Source organism: Pieris rapae, chromosome 2 (assembly GCF_905147795.1).
Source record: "Pieris rapae chromosome 2, ilPieRapa1.1, whole genome shotgun sequence".
NCBI classification, from domain to species: domain Eukaryota; kingdom Metazoa; phylum Arthropoda; class Insecta; order Lepidoptera; family Pieridae; genus Pieris; species Pieris rapae.
In genome coordinates this window covers 10,318,409-10,339,237 of record NC_059510.1, presented here as the reverse complement: position 1 = coordinate 10,339,237, position 20,829 = coordinate 10,318,409, and the positions used below count along the sequence as shown (strand labels likewise).

Below are 20,829 nucleotides of genomic sequence, written 5' to 3'. Positions count from 1 at the left end.
GCTATGCTACCCCAGAATTTTTCTATATATATTCTTCAGAGTTCAAGTCATAATTAACAAATAAATAGGGGTTGATCGTAGAGTGGTAAAATTAAGAGAGATATGTATTTTTGTAAGTTGTATCATGAAAAAAAAAATGTTTAAAAATTATATTATTGGGCTAGGCACTATCGCTTAGGTGTTCGAAAGATAGATAGTATAAGATAGATAGTAAATTTCATAAGAATCAGTCAAGCCGTTTTGGAAGAGTATGGGAACTAACATTGTGACAGAAGAATTATATATATATATATATTATTCTATATAATATATATATATATAAATATATAGACAAAGACCCAAATAAGTTATCTAATCTTAATTATATATTAACTATTAGCCTACTTAGAGAATAACGTTCTTAAAACTCAGAAGGCTGCTCATCCTTTACTTCATACCTACCTGTCATTTAAAAATAAAAAAGGGCAAACGGGCAGGAGGCTCAACCTGAAGTAAGACCGCTGTTTATATACACACTCAGTGCCAGATGCATGCCATACAATGATGTTTATTATAGAACAGGGGGCAGACTAGCATTGTGCAAGAGGGCTCGCGAGTGTGTGGCCGGCCATTTTTAGAATTGGTACACTCTTCTCTTGAAGGACTCAAGTCGAATTGGTTCGAAATACTTCAGTGGGCAGCTGGATCCACGCAGTGGTGGTACGCGGCAAAAATTGCCTAAAAAACAATAAGTTAACTATATATGCTAACTAACTCCCCTGTGAGCAGCGGATCTCAGCATGGAGCGTTTCGGAATGGTCAACCGCATGGAGGGCAGGTCGGAAGTTCACTGGAGTGAGCGAAGGCTCTCACTGCCGGTGAAAGCTGTTTTTAATTTCTCATCGGCTATGGTGATAGGCCTTTTTTTGGGGAATGAGTAACACGACCAGTTCCGAGGGGTATATACGGAATAACTCCGTTAGCGGATTAGGTATGTCAATTCTTAAAAGGCCGGCAACGCACTCGCAAGCCTGGCATTGAGAGTGGCACTTAACATCAGGTAAGCCTCCTGCCCGTTTGCCCCCTGTTCTATAAAAAAAAAGGGATCGTAATCCCAGTCGCGTTGATCGCTACACATTCATGGCAATGTAAATGCTCAATGCTCACTAATTCAAAAGTAAATACGATTTCGAGTAAAATTAAATTGTTTTTCTCGATGTTTCTTTTGACTGTAATTAGCAATAAATTTGCATATGAACGGCGAAGCCTTGAATCTGCTCGTGAATTTTCAAATATGCCATAACAGTACACAGTAGCTTCAAACGTTGGAATTAAGTTTAATTTAATCTAAGTTTTCTAAGGAAAAGAAGTTGAATATTATTTATTTTTGAAGTGAAACTTTTACGGAACGTCATGGAGATGCGCAGCGTTTTTGAGGCAGAAAAGGGAGAGAGCGATTGAGTTCGATTGAGAGAGAGAGTAAGAAAGGGAGATCGGAAACAAATACACGCTAATGCTTGATGTATTCTTTTAGTAGTTAAATATTAGAACTTTAGATGTCAATTCTGTCGCATAACGTCGACGAGAAACAAAATATGTTTATTATGGAATATAATATACAGTTATCACTTATTCCACGTCATTAAATTTGAATCGGTAGACATCCCTACTCATCGGCAAAGAAGACAGAGGTTGTAGACTTCTTTAGTTACTTACTTCTAGTATCCCTCTTTAATTATACACACGTATACCCAAACTATAACACCAAACATTCAATTATCCATACATTCACGCATATTTAAGGTCTTATACTAAGTAGTTGTTTGCTTAGTTTTAACACTATAAATACTTTTTCTTTAAAAAATTAAAAAATAGTAAAGGATTATTATAATTATGAAGAGTAATCTGAGGGCGAGAATCTAAATGTAGCAGTAGATTGTAGAAATAGGTGACCAGTCATCTGTGATCCCACGCCGTTGAGAAAAACCTGGTTTCTTCAATTATTTTTCCTACATCATAACCGAGATTTGGAAGCACTCAGGGGTGAGCACAGCATCTACGAGACCAATACTTTTGTGTAATACGGCACAGAAGACCTAATAAGAAAAATAAATGATCTTGTGACAGATACAGAAGTTTGAAGGCATTGCTTCGGCCAGTAGGGTAACTTCTAGCATTTCCAACCATAAGAATTTGTTCCATCCAATCCCAAGGTTTTACCATCAGATGTAATTACATATAAGGGCACTACATCGAACTACATACAAAAATATCAGGATCGCAAGACATCATTGTCAGGAAGCTTCAGAGTAGAGGTTGCACCACTGGTTCACGGAAAAGTAAAGCATTGTTCAGAGTGATCAGAATGCTAATAAGCTGTTAACCATGCACATCATCATCATTGTATGTACAGCCTTATGAGCCTTAGTCAAATATATTTCGCCATCGCCATCTCATCCAACTTCGAACACCTGTTTCAACATCCTTGACACGCACATGCAACCTCGATCTACTGGGTTTTCTCTTGCCACCGAGTTACCTGGGTTCTGTCGCCTCAGCCAGTTTGCCAACTCTCATTTACATATACAGAATAATTTAATAAGTCTGTCTCAAATGTATCGCAATTAGGTATGCGTCACATACCGAGAACAGTGTCGTGATTAAATCAATCAAATCATGAGATTATTTTCACGTCACTGCGGTCTGTGGTCATGGGATGCAGTTGCTACGTGTTATTGAAATTTATATTTTCCTTAAGAGGTTTGACATCGAGTAGTGGAAATGTTTTTTTTCTATCATTTCTCTCTATTACAACAATTGATAAAAATGTATTAATTTTTAATGAGCTTGCACCAGTTCGGCAACTTTCGAGGGTAGTGGAACTATAATTTCTACAATTTTGGAATACGGAATACTGATATACAAAAAAGTCAGTTAGTAAATGAATTACAAAATCAAAGAAAACCTAAAAATATATACTACATTTTTAACTATGTATAAATCTGTACTCATCGTTATCCTTATTACTTTGGAAGACCCCCTCAGCAGGTGAAGGTCTTCTCCAAGAATCCAGGTATCTCTGTCGTGAGTTAGTTGCATCAAACTAGTGTCAGACGTTGATGTTATCCACCTATCTCGTGGTCTTCCTCTGTATTTGCCAATAGGGTATTGGATCGGCTTATGGTCCATCGCTCTTTTTTAGTCTTGATACATGCCATTTAAGTTTGAAAGCCTAATTTAGGGCATTAGTAACTAATTAATAACGATACTCATTGGTAGTTGGTTCATAAACCAATTCGAAAAATCCTTGATGCCTTGCGCAAGCGCACGCCACACATGAATGGTTATCATTGTGCACTATTTAGTGGTTATGCAAACGTTACCAAACGTTTAACATTCTGGCTGTATGTGTTTTATATTCAGTACATGAATGACATAAATTGCGGAAGAGATTTGACAATGTTTTTAATATGTGAAGTCAATATCAAACAAAATATTAAGATCCCAAACAAATGTGTATTCTAGTACTGGGAAGAACTGCCAGAATGAGGATACTGACAGAAGTAAGGACTTCTTTGTATTAAAAAATCTTTTTCGGTATGAGATTGGGATTCTCAGATTTCTGCATCTGTTTCATAATCATACAAACAAAAAGCAGAAAACATAAGTCAATAAGTCAATAAGTCTTCCCGCTTCTATAAATATTTCTCCTTTGACAATAAAAGTATTGGTTTGGGGTATAGGCGAACACTAAGATGAACCAAGTTCAAGTTACAGTAAACTGGATGACTAAGATGTTACCAAACAATCCTTCACACAGATATTAAGGTCGTTCGTTTCCCACAACTCATCATTTCTCGAAAATAATTTGCATCAAAAAAAATTATGCTAGCTCTTAAAAAAACATAATGCTTTAATAAAATTCATATTTTTTTAAATACCTGCCTTATATGCGGTTGTGAAGAAAGAGTCCCTCCATCGTATGCGACAATTACAATATGAATTATCTGCATAATTCTGTTATGTATTTTGGCTTTGTAATATTCTAAGTGTTTTGTTTTATAATATGTATGTAAGCTGTAACATAAATAAATATGGCGTCGCCATATGACGAAAAATTTAAAATTTATAGGTATTATCACAAGTTAAGTTAATACATAACTCTTAAAGTCATGATAACACTTTATATTTTATTTGTAAAAATTCCTACAAAAGAAAAAAAAAATCTGACAGTCAATTGTCTAGAAAAGTCTTTAAATAATGTTAAGAAAATTATTAAAAAACCAATTCCAAACCCAGGAAATAATTGAATTTACAGAACACGTATTACGTAAAAAATAGCAGTTTTCTCAATTTTGGTAACATGAATTTTCGTATAAATGTGAAATGAAAAATATGCGTTTAATTCGAAGATCGACGAGCGACAATGTTTTGACAGTCGACCTTTGGCATTCTACAAAACTAGTCAAACAACAAAATTGAGGATTCATTTTAATAAGAATACAAAGAACACAGTATTTCCTTAAATGTAAGCATCTAGGCTTTCTCGGTTAAGGCGAATAATTAAACAAAGAGTAAATTAAAAAAAAAACCAAATACTTTAAGCGGTATGTTATAGTAAATTGTAATTTTGCCGATGTACTTGTTATCTAGAAAATGACAGAAATTGATGTTATATATACCTTTTATATACACTCACACTGCCAGAAGGAATTCTACCGGAATTAAGGAATTGGGAAGCTCTTTTTCCAAGGATCAGTCGAATTGGTTCGGAAACATCAGTGGACAGCTGGTTCCACAGTGGTGGTGCTCAAAAACTGCCTTAAGAAACACTTGTGCAACGAGGACACCAAGGTGTCTGATGGAGAACCTCAGCTGCAGGTATTAGTTTAGACAACTCCTCTGAATACTCCATGGTAAATGCGGTAGAAGATGCAGAGAGACCCCACATCTCGAGCAACACAATGTTAAGGGTATCAATTACTACTTCTACCTTCCGCGTAGTAGTGAAGGAATCTTGTTCGGAATAACTTTATTTGAATACACAAATATATCTTATACTAAACAGTATAGAACTACGTTTTACTTTCAAAGTTATTATTAGCTAAGTCCAATTACATTAATTACTGAAATGGCATTCTCCGAGGATTAGTTTTATTGCAAATTGTGTTTTATTTTTATTTCACTTAAGTGCAAAATTGCATAAGATAGAAAAGAGAAATGATTACACCGTTAACAAGCCGTTGCAAGCTATTTTTGGACCTTGGAACCAGTGTAGCAAGTTATCTGGCTTCTCGGATCCATTTAAAGTTGTTTTCAACTCTGGAATGTGTTTGGCTTAAACTAATTTTTTACGCAGAACTCCTTGTTGTGGAATAACAAGAACTTTACGGAACAAAAATAAAACAGTGGGGCTACCTAACACAACTTTTTTTAGGTCTAGGCCTCAGATTTCTGTAAGTGTTTCATGTTAATCAAATAGGCAAGTAGGTGATCAGCCTTCTGTGCCTGAAACGCAGGATGTTTTGGGTCTAAGTAGTTTCTCACAGTGTTTTCCTTCACCGTTCGGGCGAATTTTAAATGCGCACAGAGATAAAGAATCCATTGGTGCACAGCCGGGAATCGAACCTACTACCTCAGAGATGAGAGTCGCACGTAAATCAGTAGCGCCTCTTTCAGGCCTAGACTTTTGAATCTATTTCATTTTGTACCATATTCTTGCAATGAAAAAATTATTATTATTACTTATTATTATTATTTGTCAATGTAATAGGCAAGTAGATGATTATGTGCCTGACACACGCCGTCGACTCTTTGGGTCTTAGGCAAACCGGCTTCTTTACGAAGTTATCCTTTACCGTTCGGGCGAATGTGAAATTCGCACATAAAAAGTTCACTGGTGCACAGCCGGGAATCGAACCTACGACCACGGGGTTGAGAGTCGCGCGCTAAAGCCAGTAAGCCAATACTGCCCTACAAGTACAAATAAACCCATTTTGAATTTGATTAAAAATATGACGTGATAAAAATGATATCTTTAGATTACTAGTAACAATTACTATTTGAATATTCATAAAAATTGCAGGAAAATTGTGCTACAATCAATCATTTATCGTTATTATATAATATCATAAGAATTTTATGTATTTTAGTAATTAGTGATATATTGCGCGTTAGTATATTGACGTAATGCTGATGAAGTATTTTGTAACAATAATATTCTTTGTTTATAAATCTCCGAAACAGGCTAAAGGCTCACCGTGTAAGAAGCCTCGCAAATGCGTTGCCGGCCTTTTAGAAAGCCAAATCTTCCTAAGTCATATTGCTTCAGAATTTCAGCGATGGATATTTTACACAGCTGAAATTTTATATTTTAAATAATAATTCAGTTACATCTATATATTTTAGGGTATAAATTTGATATATTAATTGCACGTAGAGTAACTGTGCGAGAGGCCTCGCAAATGCGTTGCCGGCCTTTTAGGAAGCTAATTCTCCCTACGTAATATTAATTGATTTTTATACTTTCAAAAATTATATTCTCCAAGAGATTCTTTGAGGGTTCAATGAAATTATACATTTCATTTATTTCTTTTTGAGTAAAAATTTCTTAAGTTATTTTTTAATTAAAACCAAAAACTTTTAATATAAATAATTAAGTCATTATCGTCATTACGATATTTAAAATTATTTAAAGTTACCCATCTTATTATAATCGTTTAATGCAGTTTATGCAAAACCGAATCATTAGATACCTCACTCATATATCCACAGAAAGAGGAAAATAAACAACATAACATAATAAAAAAACTTCCCCTTCGGGGTGTTTGAACCATCGCGATAGTCTTTCATAAGTAGTTTAATCCAGAATCGAGAACTAAAAATGTTCACATACAGGGCGTAATTAATGTATATTTCTTCTTTTTCCCTCGTTCTTTTTTTGACGTTCATAAGGGTACATTATGTTACCTACATGAATAAATTATTTTTGATTTGATTTGTATATTATAGATAATCGACAAAAAAATATATTTGTGATACGTTATTAAGTTAAAAACAGAGACTATCTGCAAATATTGAAAGTAAAAGGTCAATCGTCTCGTAATTTGCGTGTTATTCAATTTCTTTAAGAATAAATTCGATCTGTTGAGTGGTCCATGGAGTGCGATCAGATATAGACAAATCCTAGACTAAGAGTACGAAAGACTGGTGAATGAAAATACATATATACATAATAACACACCAGTGCCGTTAAAAGATCTGTGAACTATTGTAAAACGCAGACCAGTATTGCAGATGTATCTTTTATACAAATCTTCCGAATAAATTTTTATTACTGCATTTGTGACGATATATGGATCATCGACAGAAACGAGAGATCAAAAAGATGGAAAGATGAAATAAAAGAGATAACAAGATAGATGGATTAGATAAAAGTGGCGAAGATGAGAGAAGTGGAAGAATTTGAAGGAGCCCTTTACTCCGTCGGAGATCATATTCTAATTATTAAATATAATATAACCTTAATATTTTATAATTCTGTCTTAAAAGCAGGAAAATGTGATAGCATAAGATCTAACCAAATAAAGGTAAGTTCAACAAACGCAGTTAAAGTTCAAGGAATAAAATACTTTACCGTTATCAGGAAGACGTATCTTCTGAGGTTATCGGAAAGTATCGCCCTGTATCGGAATGTATAATGTAATAAAATAAACATTTATTATTATTTAAGTAAGTAAAATCTTATAGAATAACAATAAATTATATTGCTATACAAAAAAGCAAAAGTACTAAACTGTTGCCAAAGGAAAGGATTAAGTGGACGACAACTTAGAAGGAGGATAGACTAAATAAAAGAAACAGCTAGTACATAGCAGAGAGGAATGGCGGGATTTGAAGGAAGCCTTTGTCATAAAAAGGGCACACATTTCTGAAATAAGATTGAAATAGAAACGTGTTTAAATGTAAGAGCATCTGAATTAAAATGCTATTATTATTATTATTGGTGTCATTTTTTTAATCTATACTAATATTATAAAGAGGAAAGGTTTGATTTTTTGTTTGTTTGTATGAATTGAATAGGCTCCGAAACTACTTGGCAGATTTGAAAAATTCTTTCACTGTTGGAAAGCTACATCATTCCTGAGTGACATAGGCTATATTTCATTTTCAAAAAAAATAGGCATCCTTACTAAAATTACGATAACATTAACATTTGTTTATTATTTGATACAATTCTAACAGATGGCGCTGAGTTAAAGGTAGTTTAGTTTAGGTCCGTGTCGTGGTACCAACGTTTCACATAAGTTCTCCTACGGTTTCCCTTGATTAATTTACTACTATGTAATATAACAAAAACCTTAGCCACAGCAACGCTTGGCCGAGTCTGCTATTATACATATATATGCAACGCAGTCGCGAGCCCTCTGGCATTGAGAGTGTCCATGGGCGGATCACTTAACATCAGGTGAGCCTCCTGCCCGTTTGCCCTATACCCTATATATATTGCACCCCGTTTGTGCTATAAAAAAAAGATACCTAGTCCTAGTAGCTAAACAAACATCAAAAAAACTTATTCATCTTTGAACTTTTATCGCGAATACAGTATTTATAACAAAACAATTTCATTCATATACCAGCGTGAGTACTTAGTTTTTCGTTACGGTTTTAAAAATTTTATTCGCGGCAAAAACTACCTGAAAAAAGCTCAGCTGAGGAACCACTGACATCAAGGTGATACGAGTGGACGTGCCTCCGAACTTAACTGCAGGTATAGAGTCTCACCGCAGTTTAAGTGCAAAGTCCGATAAACAAATCGCATTACAAAGAAATAAAGATACAGCTCGTTATGTAAACGAACAAAGCAAGGTCACGAACTATATTCAATTACGTGAGAGGAAAATTATTAACAATGGATCAATTTGTTGCGATTAATCTAATTAAACTATTTTTAACGATGATAATAAACATATTTTTGAAGTGAAACGTCTTTACGTACGCTTGACTTGGGGAGTAAGCTGGCGAACGCGTGACGTAGCCGTTACGAAAAGTGTGATCGGACAAGGCGAACGGAAGTTGAGTTGGGGATATAAGCAAGAGACAGCAGTACGCGCGAACTTTTCTTTCTCTTTCTGTTATTGCTAGTAAATGAAATATATATATATATATATATATATATTTATATATTTGTAGAAAATTAATATATGTATATGTACATACATGTATATATTGTACACACACATATATATGGAGCGAAAGAAGTTTCACTTCAGTCGTGTAGTCATAAGCACACTCGTTTTTTTTCTTAGTATACGAATTTAGTAGCTACATATTATAAATATTGTATTGCAAACACATAGAAACTTTGTTTTTTCGGAGTAAATCCTAGTTTTAAATAAAATTATTTCAATCTATAAAAACCTTTCTCAAAGGCAAGGAATAAATATTTTTTTTTACTCTTTTTTATTAATTATGTTCACCATTATAGCCATGTTAGTATATACAACTTGTAACATATTCTGTTAAAAATGCATTATATATACGATGTGGCTTACTTAAATAAAATAAATAAAACTGAACTTGGCCGTCAATATATGCCGTTATTTAAAAAAAAGTTTATATGTTATAAAAACTTCGTTTTCAATTTCTATAATTGATCACATAGGATTACATATCCAATCTAAATAGTAGGTATTTAGATTCTCTCTAAAATATCTTCTATTTTTGCCATATCTTCAATAAAGGAATTGGTTTAATATAAAATACTCGCAAAAATATCAATATGTGTCACCTTGTGTTTTGAAAGTTTGAGCAAGTTTTTCTTGATTTTAAAACGAGTTGTTTCAATCACTATCGGTATTTCGTTTCGAATTGAAACGTAAAAACGTAAATATATAAAAATATTTAAACACCTGTATATTAATCGATGTTATTTATTTCCAACACAAAAACATACAGTTTCACAATATTCTTAACCTACATAGTAAAATAATTACAACTGAATAAATAGATAATGAAACAAATTTAATAAGTTTGGTTCCTGTGGCAGCGTATCTTATTATAGAACAGGGCAAATAGGCATAAGGCTCACGTGATGTTATGTGATATCGCCGCCCATGGACATTCTCATTGCCAACGGGTTCGCGAATGCGTTGCCGGCCTTTTCTTGAAGGACCCTGAGTCGAATTGGTTCGGAAATACTATAGTGCATTTCCTCGCTGTATTGCGATACTTATTTAGCGAAGAAAGTACCAGATCTGAGGTCACCTACCGGTGGTACCCCATCTACTAGGCACCAACATAAATATTGAATTTGTACACATGAACGCCACAGCCCAAGAGTCTCTACAATAATAATTGTCTGATCCGGGTATTAAGGTTTCGTTACCCCCTAATTGTCCCAAGCACTTCATCATTGTATTACATAGGCAAATAGATCAAATGTTTGGTAATTTTAGTTGGAAACCGAATCCAGGACTACCGTATTTGATGTGAAATGAATCGTACGTATTGATGTTGTCTTTAAATCTTTATAATTGTTTTAAATATTTTTTCTCACACACTATTTAAATTAATTGATATAAAGTATTTTATATTAGTCCTGCCCGTAAATTTATTTTTAATAATTTATTTATTTTAACACACTAACGAGACACGTTCAAACACTTACAGAGACTGATGCAAAAACGCAATACATGAATCAATATCATCTTTATAAATCACCTTCAATAAAAGAGCATACCAATCCTATGGGTTTATTACTTATCAGATGAGCCTTCTTCCCGTTTGCCTAATTGATCTACCAGTCTACAATAGTGCATCGGAAAATAAACCTTAATGGAGAGCAATAAAGACGGTTTTATTATTCAATAGATATAGTCAAAACAAAAGCAAACGTAAACCGTAATTCAGTAAACCAAGCGATTGACTCATTTGTGTACGTACGTGTCTCTCTAGAAATCTATAGGAATTGCTACAAATTACACTGAAGCCATATGAAGTCGCCATTTCTGCGAAGAAGCCTTAACGGTTGGCAAATACAGGCTGTTTAAAAAAAGGACCTTTAGATACGAAGATAGGAATAGAACATCAGTTAGGTTTGACATATACATTTAAAAGACTACTTTAAGATTACATTTAAGAGAGTTTTTTACGCCGGCTTATTCTCTCGGCCTACACTCTGTCTTCTTTGCCGATGAGTAGGGATATCTACCGATTCAAAGTTACTGACGTGGAATAAGTGATTTCTGTCTATCTTATGTGTCATAATAAACATTTTTTATAGAAAATAAATCAATGTTTAATTACCTCTATTAATAAAAATAAGTCAGTGGCGCTACCTTTTCAGGACTGGACCTCAGATTTCTGTACCAATTTTATGATCATTTGCCTATCTTATAGGCAAGTAGGTTATCGGCGTCTTGTGCCGCCACCGTCGACTTTTAGGGTCTACGGTAATTTCCTCAAGATGTTTTTACCATTTGAGCAAATAGTAAATGCGCGCATAACCATTCAGTGCATTGGTGCACAGCCGGGGATCGAACCTACAACCTCCTGAAATTAATCAGCAAAAATCCCTAGATAAAGTAATAAACATTAACAATCTTATGTATGTTTTGAGAGCTAATATCAATACTGTTTCGTTAAAACGAATAATAGATGAACATCCTGTATAAAAAACAGTCTACAGGTGAACGAACTTCTGAAGTAACAAACCTATGTGCCCTTCTGTGCGATTTCGCGGAAAATTTAAATCAGTTTCATAATATTGTGTTCCTTGTGTTAGGAAATAAGCGAGAAATCCTATTGCTTACGTCTACATCATTGGAATGGAATATATTTATTCTAAAAATAGCAAAATTACTGAAAGTAGCCTCGAATTTTTAATTTAATTTACTTTCTTCAACAATATTAATTGGTTTAACAAAAGCTGTACAAGCAAATAGGAGCATTTTCTTGTTTAAAATTAGATTAAAAGTGAGAAATAAAATCACACTCATCGATATTAAAATAATACGTGACACTAAAAATACATTTTTCCGGAATAATTAAACGCACGTAAATTTATTGCTATAACGTGATTTTTTCAATGACAACATGCGCTGAAAGTTTTCCATTACAACATTGATATCCTCCAACAAGTGGAACTAATTTTGTACAGTGAAGAAAAATACAGTAATAAAACTTCTTACAAACATTCAACGAGCTGTGTCATCAAACAACCCGGACTTTGCCCGAGTGAATTATCTACGAACATTGCCTTAAGATTTTGCTCCTTCTAGTATGTTTTATTAACTTTTAATATCAATCCATCTCCCTTTGCAATTCGGATATAAGAATATAAATATTTATGATTATATAGGGTCATACAAGAGCGCTCTTACAACTTTATTACAAACAATATTGGTGTATTTTACAACAGTCTACCGACATTCCGTAACTTTGTTTTGTAGGCTCTTAAATCTTAATGTGGTTTAAGTTTGAATTTTTGTTTGTTTATTACTATTATTTTTACCTATTTAGTTTTAGTTATTATTTATATTATTAGTAATTTGTTTTTTGTTTATTTTGTGGCCGTTTCTTTTGCTTTTCTTTTGATATATTGCTTAAGTTCTAATGTAATGATGTGTATGTGTAAGAGTGTTAAATTTGTGATGCCATATTATCGTATTTTTTAGGCATACAGATTGTTTTAGAATGTATATATAAATAAATAAAATAAATCTTACGACACCTTTCTTATAACGCGGAACCAATCTACCGTGTTATTAGTTAATATATTTACTAATTGTTTCTTTAATAATTTTTAAGTTAAGTCCTATAGTAATTAATATTAAAGGGCGCGAAGTATCCAAAACCAAACGTTTTAAAATTATCCTTCGACCCTAGACAAGTATATTTTTAACATGACAGCTACGTTAAAATTCGTTTAACGCAGACAAGCTCAATTACTTTATGACCTTCACATGTCCCTATTTGTTATGTATTTGAGTCTTCTCATTAGTATGCTAACAGAATATGTAATTTATCTGTGATTATATAAGAAGTAATGGGATACAGCCGAAATAAAATCGTTTAAATAAATAGAACCGACTCCGAATCTTTCTAAAAATTATTCAATTTTATTCATTTGTCATGTTTTACCAAAAAATGTATTAAATCATAATTTATAAGCTGGTTTGATCGCGATTTTCTCGGGCACAACTAAGCGGGATTTTGTTTTACTAAATTCGAACCGATCGAAGACAATCATCCAGACCAGTTCACAAACGGAGGAGCACATTATTAAATATTCCATCAATTAAAAACAAAATTTAAGCCCTTACCCGATCCAAACAAATGAAGGCCCATTATTCCCTCATTCTTGACTAAACCTGCACAATTATCTATATCACTATCACTCATTACATCTTCCCATTTGTCACTTTTTCCATATTTCTGAGACACGCAGAATAGGTACTTCGAATTTATAACGTCCTTGTTTCTTTAAGTCAAATATCTAAGAAATGGTCGCTTACGTTCAAAAGGCTGTTAATGCACGATCCACGAATTATGACATCACTATGACGTTATTTGTGGGGATTTAACGTAATTTAAAATGAATTTTAATGTAATTCTTATTTATTTATTCCCTATTTCATATTTTACAGTCGCCTAATACCGAGATTTAATAATATAAAAATTAAACTAAAACACACGTAAACAAAGAACTTAAAACTTAAAACCTAAACCTTTGTATAACTATTTATAAATAATACAATTCTTGTGAATACAGCCAGCATCTAAATACATCCATCTCACCAGCAATAATATTTACGATGGTCAAAACTCGCGTAAGTGAAGCACTAAGCACCATCTTAGTAAATTTGTACACTCCCGATACACTAAAGGCAATTCCGCTCAAGCGGGCAGTTTTAAAACATTTCCCTTGGCTATTTAGTTCCGGAATACCTCGCAAACAGGTTTTAAGGGCAAAAAGAAAATGGGACAAGGTTAATACTTATTTAATCATGAACGGAAGTCGCCTGACCTTATCTTTATTATAGCTACTGTTTTTAAATGTACGTAAAAATAATTTGACTTGTTTTCTGACAGTTTACACGAATCATAATGTACGCACAAAAATGTGTTATTTGTCTAATATATTTCTTTCTTTTACGTGCTAATATGAGGATGTTTATATGTTTCACCTCACCAATGCGAGGAAATATTCGAAGAAGTGGGCAGACTTTGACTTTGTTTAGCAGTAACAATTTAGTGTTTTTATTTTATATAGGTAGACATTAAGTAATATCATAGATAAGTAGACTAATGTAATGTTTTTTTTGTTCTGTTGATTTTTGCTAAACTTATTAAATTTCTAGTAATTTCCTGAAACGCTATGTATGCTGGTTCGTTAGTCTCTGAGTCAGCCATTGCTAAACCAGTTGACGTGAGGCCAAATTAGGTAACAGCTGTTCTAACTTAGATGACAACTTATATGGAATGGAATTCTGTTTACTAAAAATAACTTTTACACAAGTTTTTATTATATAATTTGTTTTAAGACCCGTGCAAGCTAGTACAACATAGGTTATATATAATCATATTTTTCAACGACTTTTTGTTCTTAGACCTAACACAATGCTCGTTGAACAGAAATTATGCGCTGATGAAGAGGCCTAATCATCGTAACTGAAGTCAATGAGGCTATTTAATCGTAATAAAAGATATTGGAATATTGGAAAATTGTACGACCACTATAAATCAAATGTATATAAGGAAAATCAAGGTAATCCTTTTCAGACCACCTAATATATAATAGAGAAAAATATATAACTCTCATGTATACTGGAATTTCAATAAATGAGTTCCAAAATTATCTAAAAAAAAATCCATTTGAAGATATTCATTCGGCATGACAAATGGCAGTAAGTGGAGACGATGTAAAACGAACAACGATTTTATTACTTTCCATATTAAGTCATTTGCTATAAAATTATACAATGCACAATAATTCATATTTAAAAGTATTCACTATTATGTAATCTTACTATTTTATGATCACACATTGTATTCTTATTATATTTTACAAAACATCAATTGTATCTTTGATGACTTTCTCTCAACCGACTCAAAAACCTTTTCTTCCACAAAAACGCTGCACATCTTCGTGACGTTTCTATACATTTTACCCTCATATGCCTAAAGGCCGGCAACGAACTCGCGAGCCCTCTAGCATCGAGAGCGTCCATGGGCGGCGGCATCACTTAACATCAGGTGAGCCTCCTGCCCGTTTGCCCCCTGTTCTATACAAAAAAAGAAGATTCATTTCAAAAATCGAATAACAAAAGATTTGACATTAACATTTTTACATTTCCGGGTTTCAGCTAAATAAAGATGGATGACGTGAGATAATCTGTTCGATCGTCGTTTTAATAATACGTGACTAAAATATATTAATTTCATGATACGATACGTGCCTTTGAAAGATCTTATTTTTAAGTAAAGGTTTATAATTACAAAACATCTAAATTAAACATTAAAAACCTTTTCAATCTTATCGTAATACCAGGTAATGCATACTTATGAATACAACTACGAGATAGAAACTATAGTTATACTGTATAATATACTTATGGCAGACCAATTAACTAGTTTTCCTAGATACCATTTGCGTAGAACTTCTTCGTAATATAATCATAAAATAGCAATGCGATAACATACTAATTACTATATATGAACGACTTATATCAGCAGGCTGATCTCCTACTTGCTAATTAGAAAGAGAAATCTGCTTATCAACCACCAGGCTCGGTATATGGTTTGTTTCACGTTCCTCATATCAACAGCAACTATGGTAAAATCACAGTTTTGTCAGCAGCCCAGGCATACAACCACTATATAATCCTAGATTTGTTTAAGCTAATATGCTCACCTGCATCATGAGCAATACCTCACTCTCACACGACCACCACACAATACAGACGAATTTTTTTCTTCTTTGTTTAAACTTTTTTGTAAATATTATGGATTCCATCTTTGGCTATATGATTAGTTTAATTGTATTTTGTTGTACATAATTTATGCCAGCTGTTTACTCCACAAATAGCTTTATACTATTAAGTATATAAAAATGACAATGAATTAACAGATAATAGATGCAACATTTAGACGTGACACATAAACCAATTAACATGTAGGTACTAATTAATTAATTAATGTCACACATGACGTGTCCAATAACATTAAAAATCGATTTAAAAACAATCGCAGATTTATGAAAATCAATTATTTCCGGTCCAATGATTCATTTCTAAATGCAAGTAAATGTATAGAAGAATATTATTTTTCGATCAATATGTTAAGTCGAAAGGTTTGACAATACAGAGAGTGAAGTAATAAACACAAGTTATTTGTCTTCTAGCTTCTGGAAACAAAAATTAACAAATGAGCTTCGTTCTTTTCATAGAACAGAGGAAACAGAAGGCTCATCTGATGTAAAATGATACAAATACCGGCAAACATCTTACAACTTAACAAATCTCGCCTGCGCAGATGCGAACTTTAGGTATCACAGGCGAGGGTGGGGGGGAGCTGGGATACAATGTGCAAAATTTTCCCCCACTTCGTTGTTTGATGGATACAGACGGTTCACATACAAATCTAGTGTGAAAGAATTATTAAAAATGATCAATCGTTAAATTTAAGTGTTTAGTTAACAACATTATATGTTATATTTGTTTTTAAACTACGCTATGTTAAATGTGGTCAAATGCACTATATCTATATTATTTGTATGTTATTACACAACGACCTTCAGGAGTATTACTAGTGTAAACTGTTTTTAGCGAACATTTTCATAAAGAACAACAATATTATGCAATAATATGCTATGTACCTTGTGATTTATATAAATTAATAAACCGTTCCAAATGTTAGAATTTAATACGAACTAATTATAAGTATTTTTTACATTCCAAATTAATTGTATGACGCAGGTAGAAGGTTTCATACATCCGTTGGTTTTAATTAATTTGTTTTTAACATTATACGTCAATTCAGAGTTATATTAAGACATTTAAGTATAATATAATATGAAACAAAAGACTTGCGATTCGTTCGTTCAATAGCATCTCTTGACAACAACGCTTAGCATTATTGAAGTGAAACTTATTTTTTAATACAGTTGCTCAAAAAGTGGCATATTGCAGGGAGGTATAGCGTTCGGAAAGTGGGCTATTACACACTCGTGCTTTTTCTTTGCCATTCCCGCACTCGTGCGTTTTCTTTGCCAACTGTCAAAACAATGTGTATTAAAAAGAAAAAACCAACCACGAAGGTTTTATTAAAAAGATTCATAGAAGTTTTTATGATATAGGATTTCTAAATATTATAATAATTTGATTCAATAAGTTCGATTAGGTTTCTTTTCATTTCATATCAATTAAAAAATATTAAAAAGAATTTTATAATTAATATATGCAAATAGGTACGTATTTTTAAAAAGTTTACTAATAATTGGATTCAATAAGTTAGGTTAGGTTTATTATATTTCATATCAATAAAAAAAATATTAAAAAGAAAAAACTAACCATGAAGTTTTTACTAAAAAAAATCACAGAAGTTTTTATGATTCATGCAAATATTTTAAAAAGAAGCTACTATTTGTTTAAATATCAGATTTAATGATTGGACTCAATGAGATAGATTTGGTTTTCTTTCAATAAAAATAGTCTACTGAAGAATTGGCTGTATGGGCCAAGTTCCCTTTGCCTACCCAGAATGGGTGAAGAAAAGAAAAAACAAGCTTTGCTCATTTTCTCGCGGTTGGCGCCATTTTCCAAAAATGTTCTTTCGAGTTGAGTTATTTGTTGCACAAAATGAGTAATTTCGACGATATTTTATTTGAATGAATACAACCCGAACGCAGTATAATTGCACAAAATACTTTGGAGAACAATTTACCGGAAACATATAAGTCGCTACATATCTACGTGCAACGAATTTATTCCGTAGAGAGAAGAGAATAAAAGCAAATAGTTTAATTAAATTGCTTAATTTTTTCGCAACTGTATTAAAAATAGTCGTTCAGTACACGTGCGGAACCGTCATTGCAACTTGTCCCGACTGTCAACCCTCACCTTCGGCTGCGCCTCGGCTCGGGTAGACATTCGTCGGAACTCGTTGCAATGACAGGCTTTCCGCACTTGTAATGAAATATACTATTTTAATACAGTTGCTCAAAAAGTGGCATATTGCAGGGAGGTATAGCGTTCGGAAAGTGGCCTATTACACACTCGTGCTTTTTCTTTGCCATTCCCGCACTCGTGCGTTTTCTTTGCCAACTGTCAAAACAATGTGTATTAAAAAGAAAAAAACCAACCACGAAGGTTTTATTCAAAAGATTCATAGAAGTTTTTATGATATATGATTTCTAAATATTATAATAATTGGATTCAATAAGTTCGGTTAGGTTTCTTTTCATTTCATATCAATTAAAAAAATATTAAAAAGAATTTTATAATATATGCAAATTCGTATTTTTAAAAAGTTTACTAATAATTGGATTCAATAAGTTAGGTTACGTTTATTTTATTTCATATCAATAAAAAAAATATTAAAAAGAAAAAACTAACCATGAAGTTTTTTCCAAAAAAAAATCACAGAAGTTTTTATGATTCATGCAAATATTTTAAAAAGAAGCTACTATTTGGTTCAATATCAGATTTAATGAATGGACTCAATGAGTTATATTTGGTTTTCTTTCAATAAAAATAGTCTACTGAAGAATTGGCTGTATGGGCCAAGTTCCCTTTGCCTACCCAGAATGGGTGAAGAAAAGAAAAAACAAGCTTTGCTCATATTCGTTGGCGCCATTTTCCAAAGATGTTCTTTCGAGTAGAGTTATTTGTTGCACAAAATGAGTAATTTCGACGATATTTTATTTGAATGAATACCACCCGAACGCAGTATAATTGCATAAAATGCTTCGGAGAACAATTTACCGGAAACATATAAGTCGCTACATATCTACGTGCAACGAATTTATTCCGTAGAGAGAATAGAAAAAAAAGCAAATAGTTTAATTAAATTGCTTAATTTTTTCGCAACTGTATTAAAAATAGTCGTTCAGTACACGTGCGGAACCGTCATTGCAACTTGTTCCGACTGTCAACCCTCACCTTCGGCTGCGCCTCGGCTCGGGTAGACATTCGTCGGACTCGTTGCAATGACAGGCTTTCCGCACTTGTAATGAAATATACTATATCGGCCGCGGCGTTGGAAAAAAAATTACCGACACATTTTTACGTTACGCGCCATCTTTTTCTTGTCCCTACCACGGTTGATTCGAAGAAATTATAACAAAAATATATAATAACAATAACAATAATATTCATTCTATTACAATTATTGAAATTCTGTAATAATCTTAATTAGTAGTAATAAGGTAAAATGAAATAATTGTATTATTTGTTTTCATGTATATGATATAAAATAAAAGCCTTTTGTTAAACATTATCTAACATAACTTTATTTAACAAATTTCTGTAGTTTTTTGAAAAATAAGGTCATAAAGATGCTTCACTAATTACGTGTGTACAGTAGTATACGCACACATTTTTTTTAGAATAAGAGGCAAACTGGCAGAAGGGTTCACCTGATGTTCAATCATGGACCTATCGAAACTCACATTGCTAGAAGGCTCGCATATGCGTTGCCGTCTTAAGAATTCGGTTTGACCTTAAACAATTGACTTGCAGTTTTATTGAGTACATTGTCTTCACATATAATTATTTAACTAATATACACAAATATTGTTAATAATATTTTAAAAGGTGTGGAGTTTCTTGTCCTTTCTTTGCACACGAAAGTACCATTTGGAAGGGGCAACTATCTATATATATTTTATTTAACGTTCAAAAGTGCCATTTCAGGTGGATTGGAATAAAGGATTTGACTTTGCAATGACATTTTCACCATCCCAACTCGAACCACACAACCCTTTCTTCAAACATTCGTGTCTAGGATATTTTTCTTCATAGATGCACGTTTAGTTTCATTAATACAAACTATATGTGGTTTTCCATATTGATTTTACGATCTAGCCTTGTTATTCATAAGACAAGATGAATATTATTTAACAGGTGATTCGTAAACATAAGCTTATAAAGGTTCTTATAACGAGTTGAGGCATTCGCGTAAATCTTGCACAATGGGTTCGCCATTGTGGCAACTAGGTGAAGGCAGCATAATAGTTGAGCCAGTCACGTACTATTGTCCTTACGGTAAATTTAATAACAAATCCATAAGCGAATTGAGTCTAATTAAAACTCTATTTTTGTTGCACGTTTGGACGCCTACAGATTTTTAATAAAATTATTTGGTAATTGGGATAAAACTACATCATAAATTTCAACTTGCACGTTGTTGAAGCGAAATCTTCTTTAGCAGCGTTGAACACTTTTTTGGAATAGGTAAAAATGTCATGACACATGATCGAAAATTTGTTCGTAAGACGGATGGAGAGTAGATAGGTGGCGCGGAATATTTTAAGTAATATAATTTGTCATGTCTGTGTACGATTGTGCAATAAATAAATATTGCATTCTACCATATAAATGATGGTACTTTCATAGTAATAATTTAAGCAATTTGGGCAAAATTGTTCCCTGACCATTCCAAAATATCAAAAATGCAAAACGTTAAAATTCAAGTTTTCACTTCTGCCGGCACTCCCGGAGTGAGACCGGTCGTTTTTTAGATATGTTACTATGTAAACATATGGTATATATGAAAGCGGCATGAGGAAGTTATATAACAACAAATTGTAGTTATGTAAAGCTAACCGTAGCCCGTATCACCTCGACG

At 32.9% G+C, this 20,829-nt stretch overlaps 1 protein-coding gene across 1 annotated transcript in view; it reads right to left on the bottom strand.

The window, feature by feature from the left end:
- The window catches only part of LOC111000685, a 50,523-nt gene that overhangs the window by 19,001 nt on the left and 10,693 nt on the right, over positions 1–20,829 (bottom strand). The window lies entirely within an intron of this gene.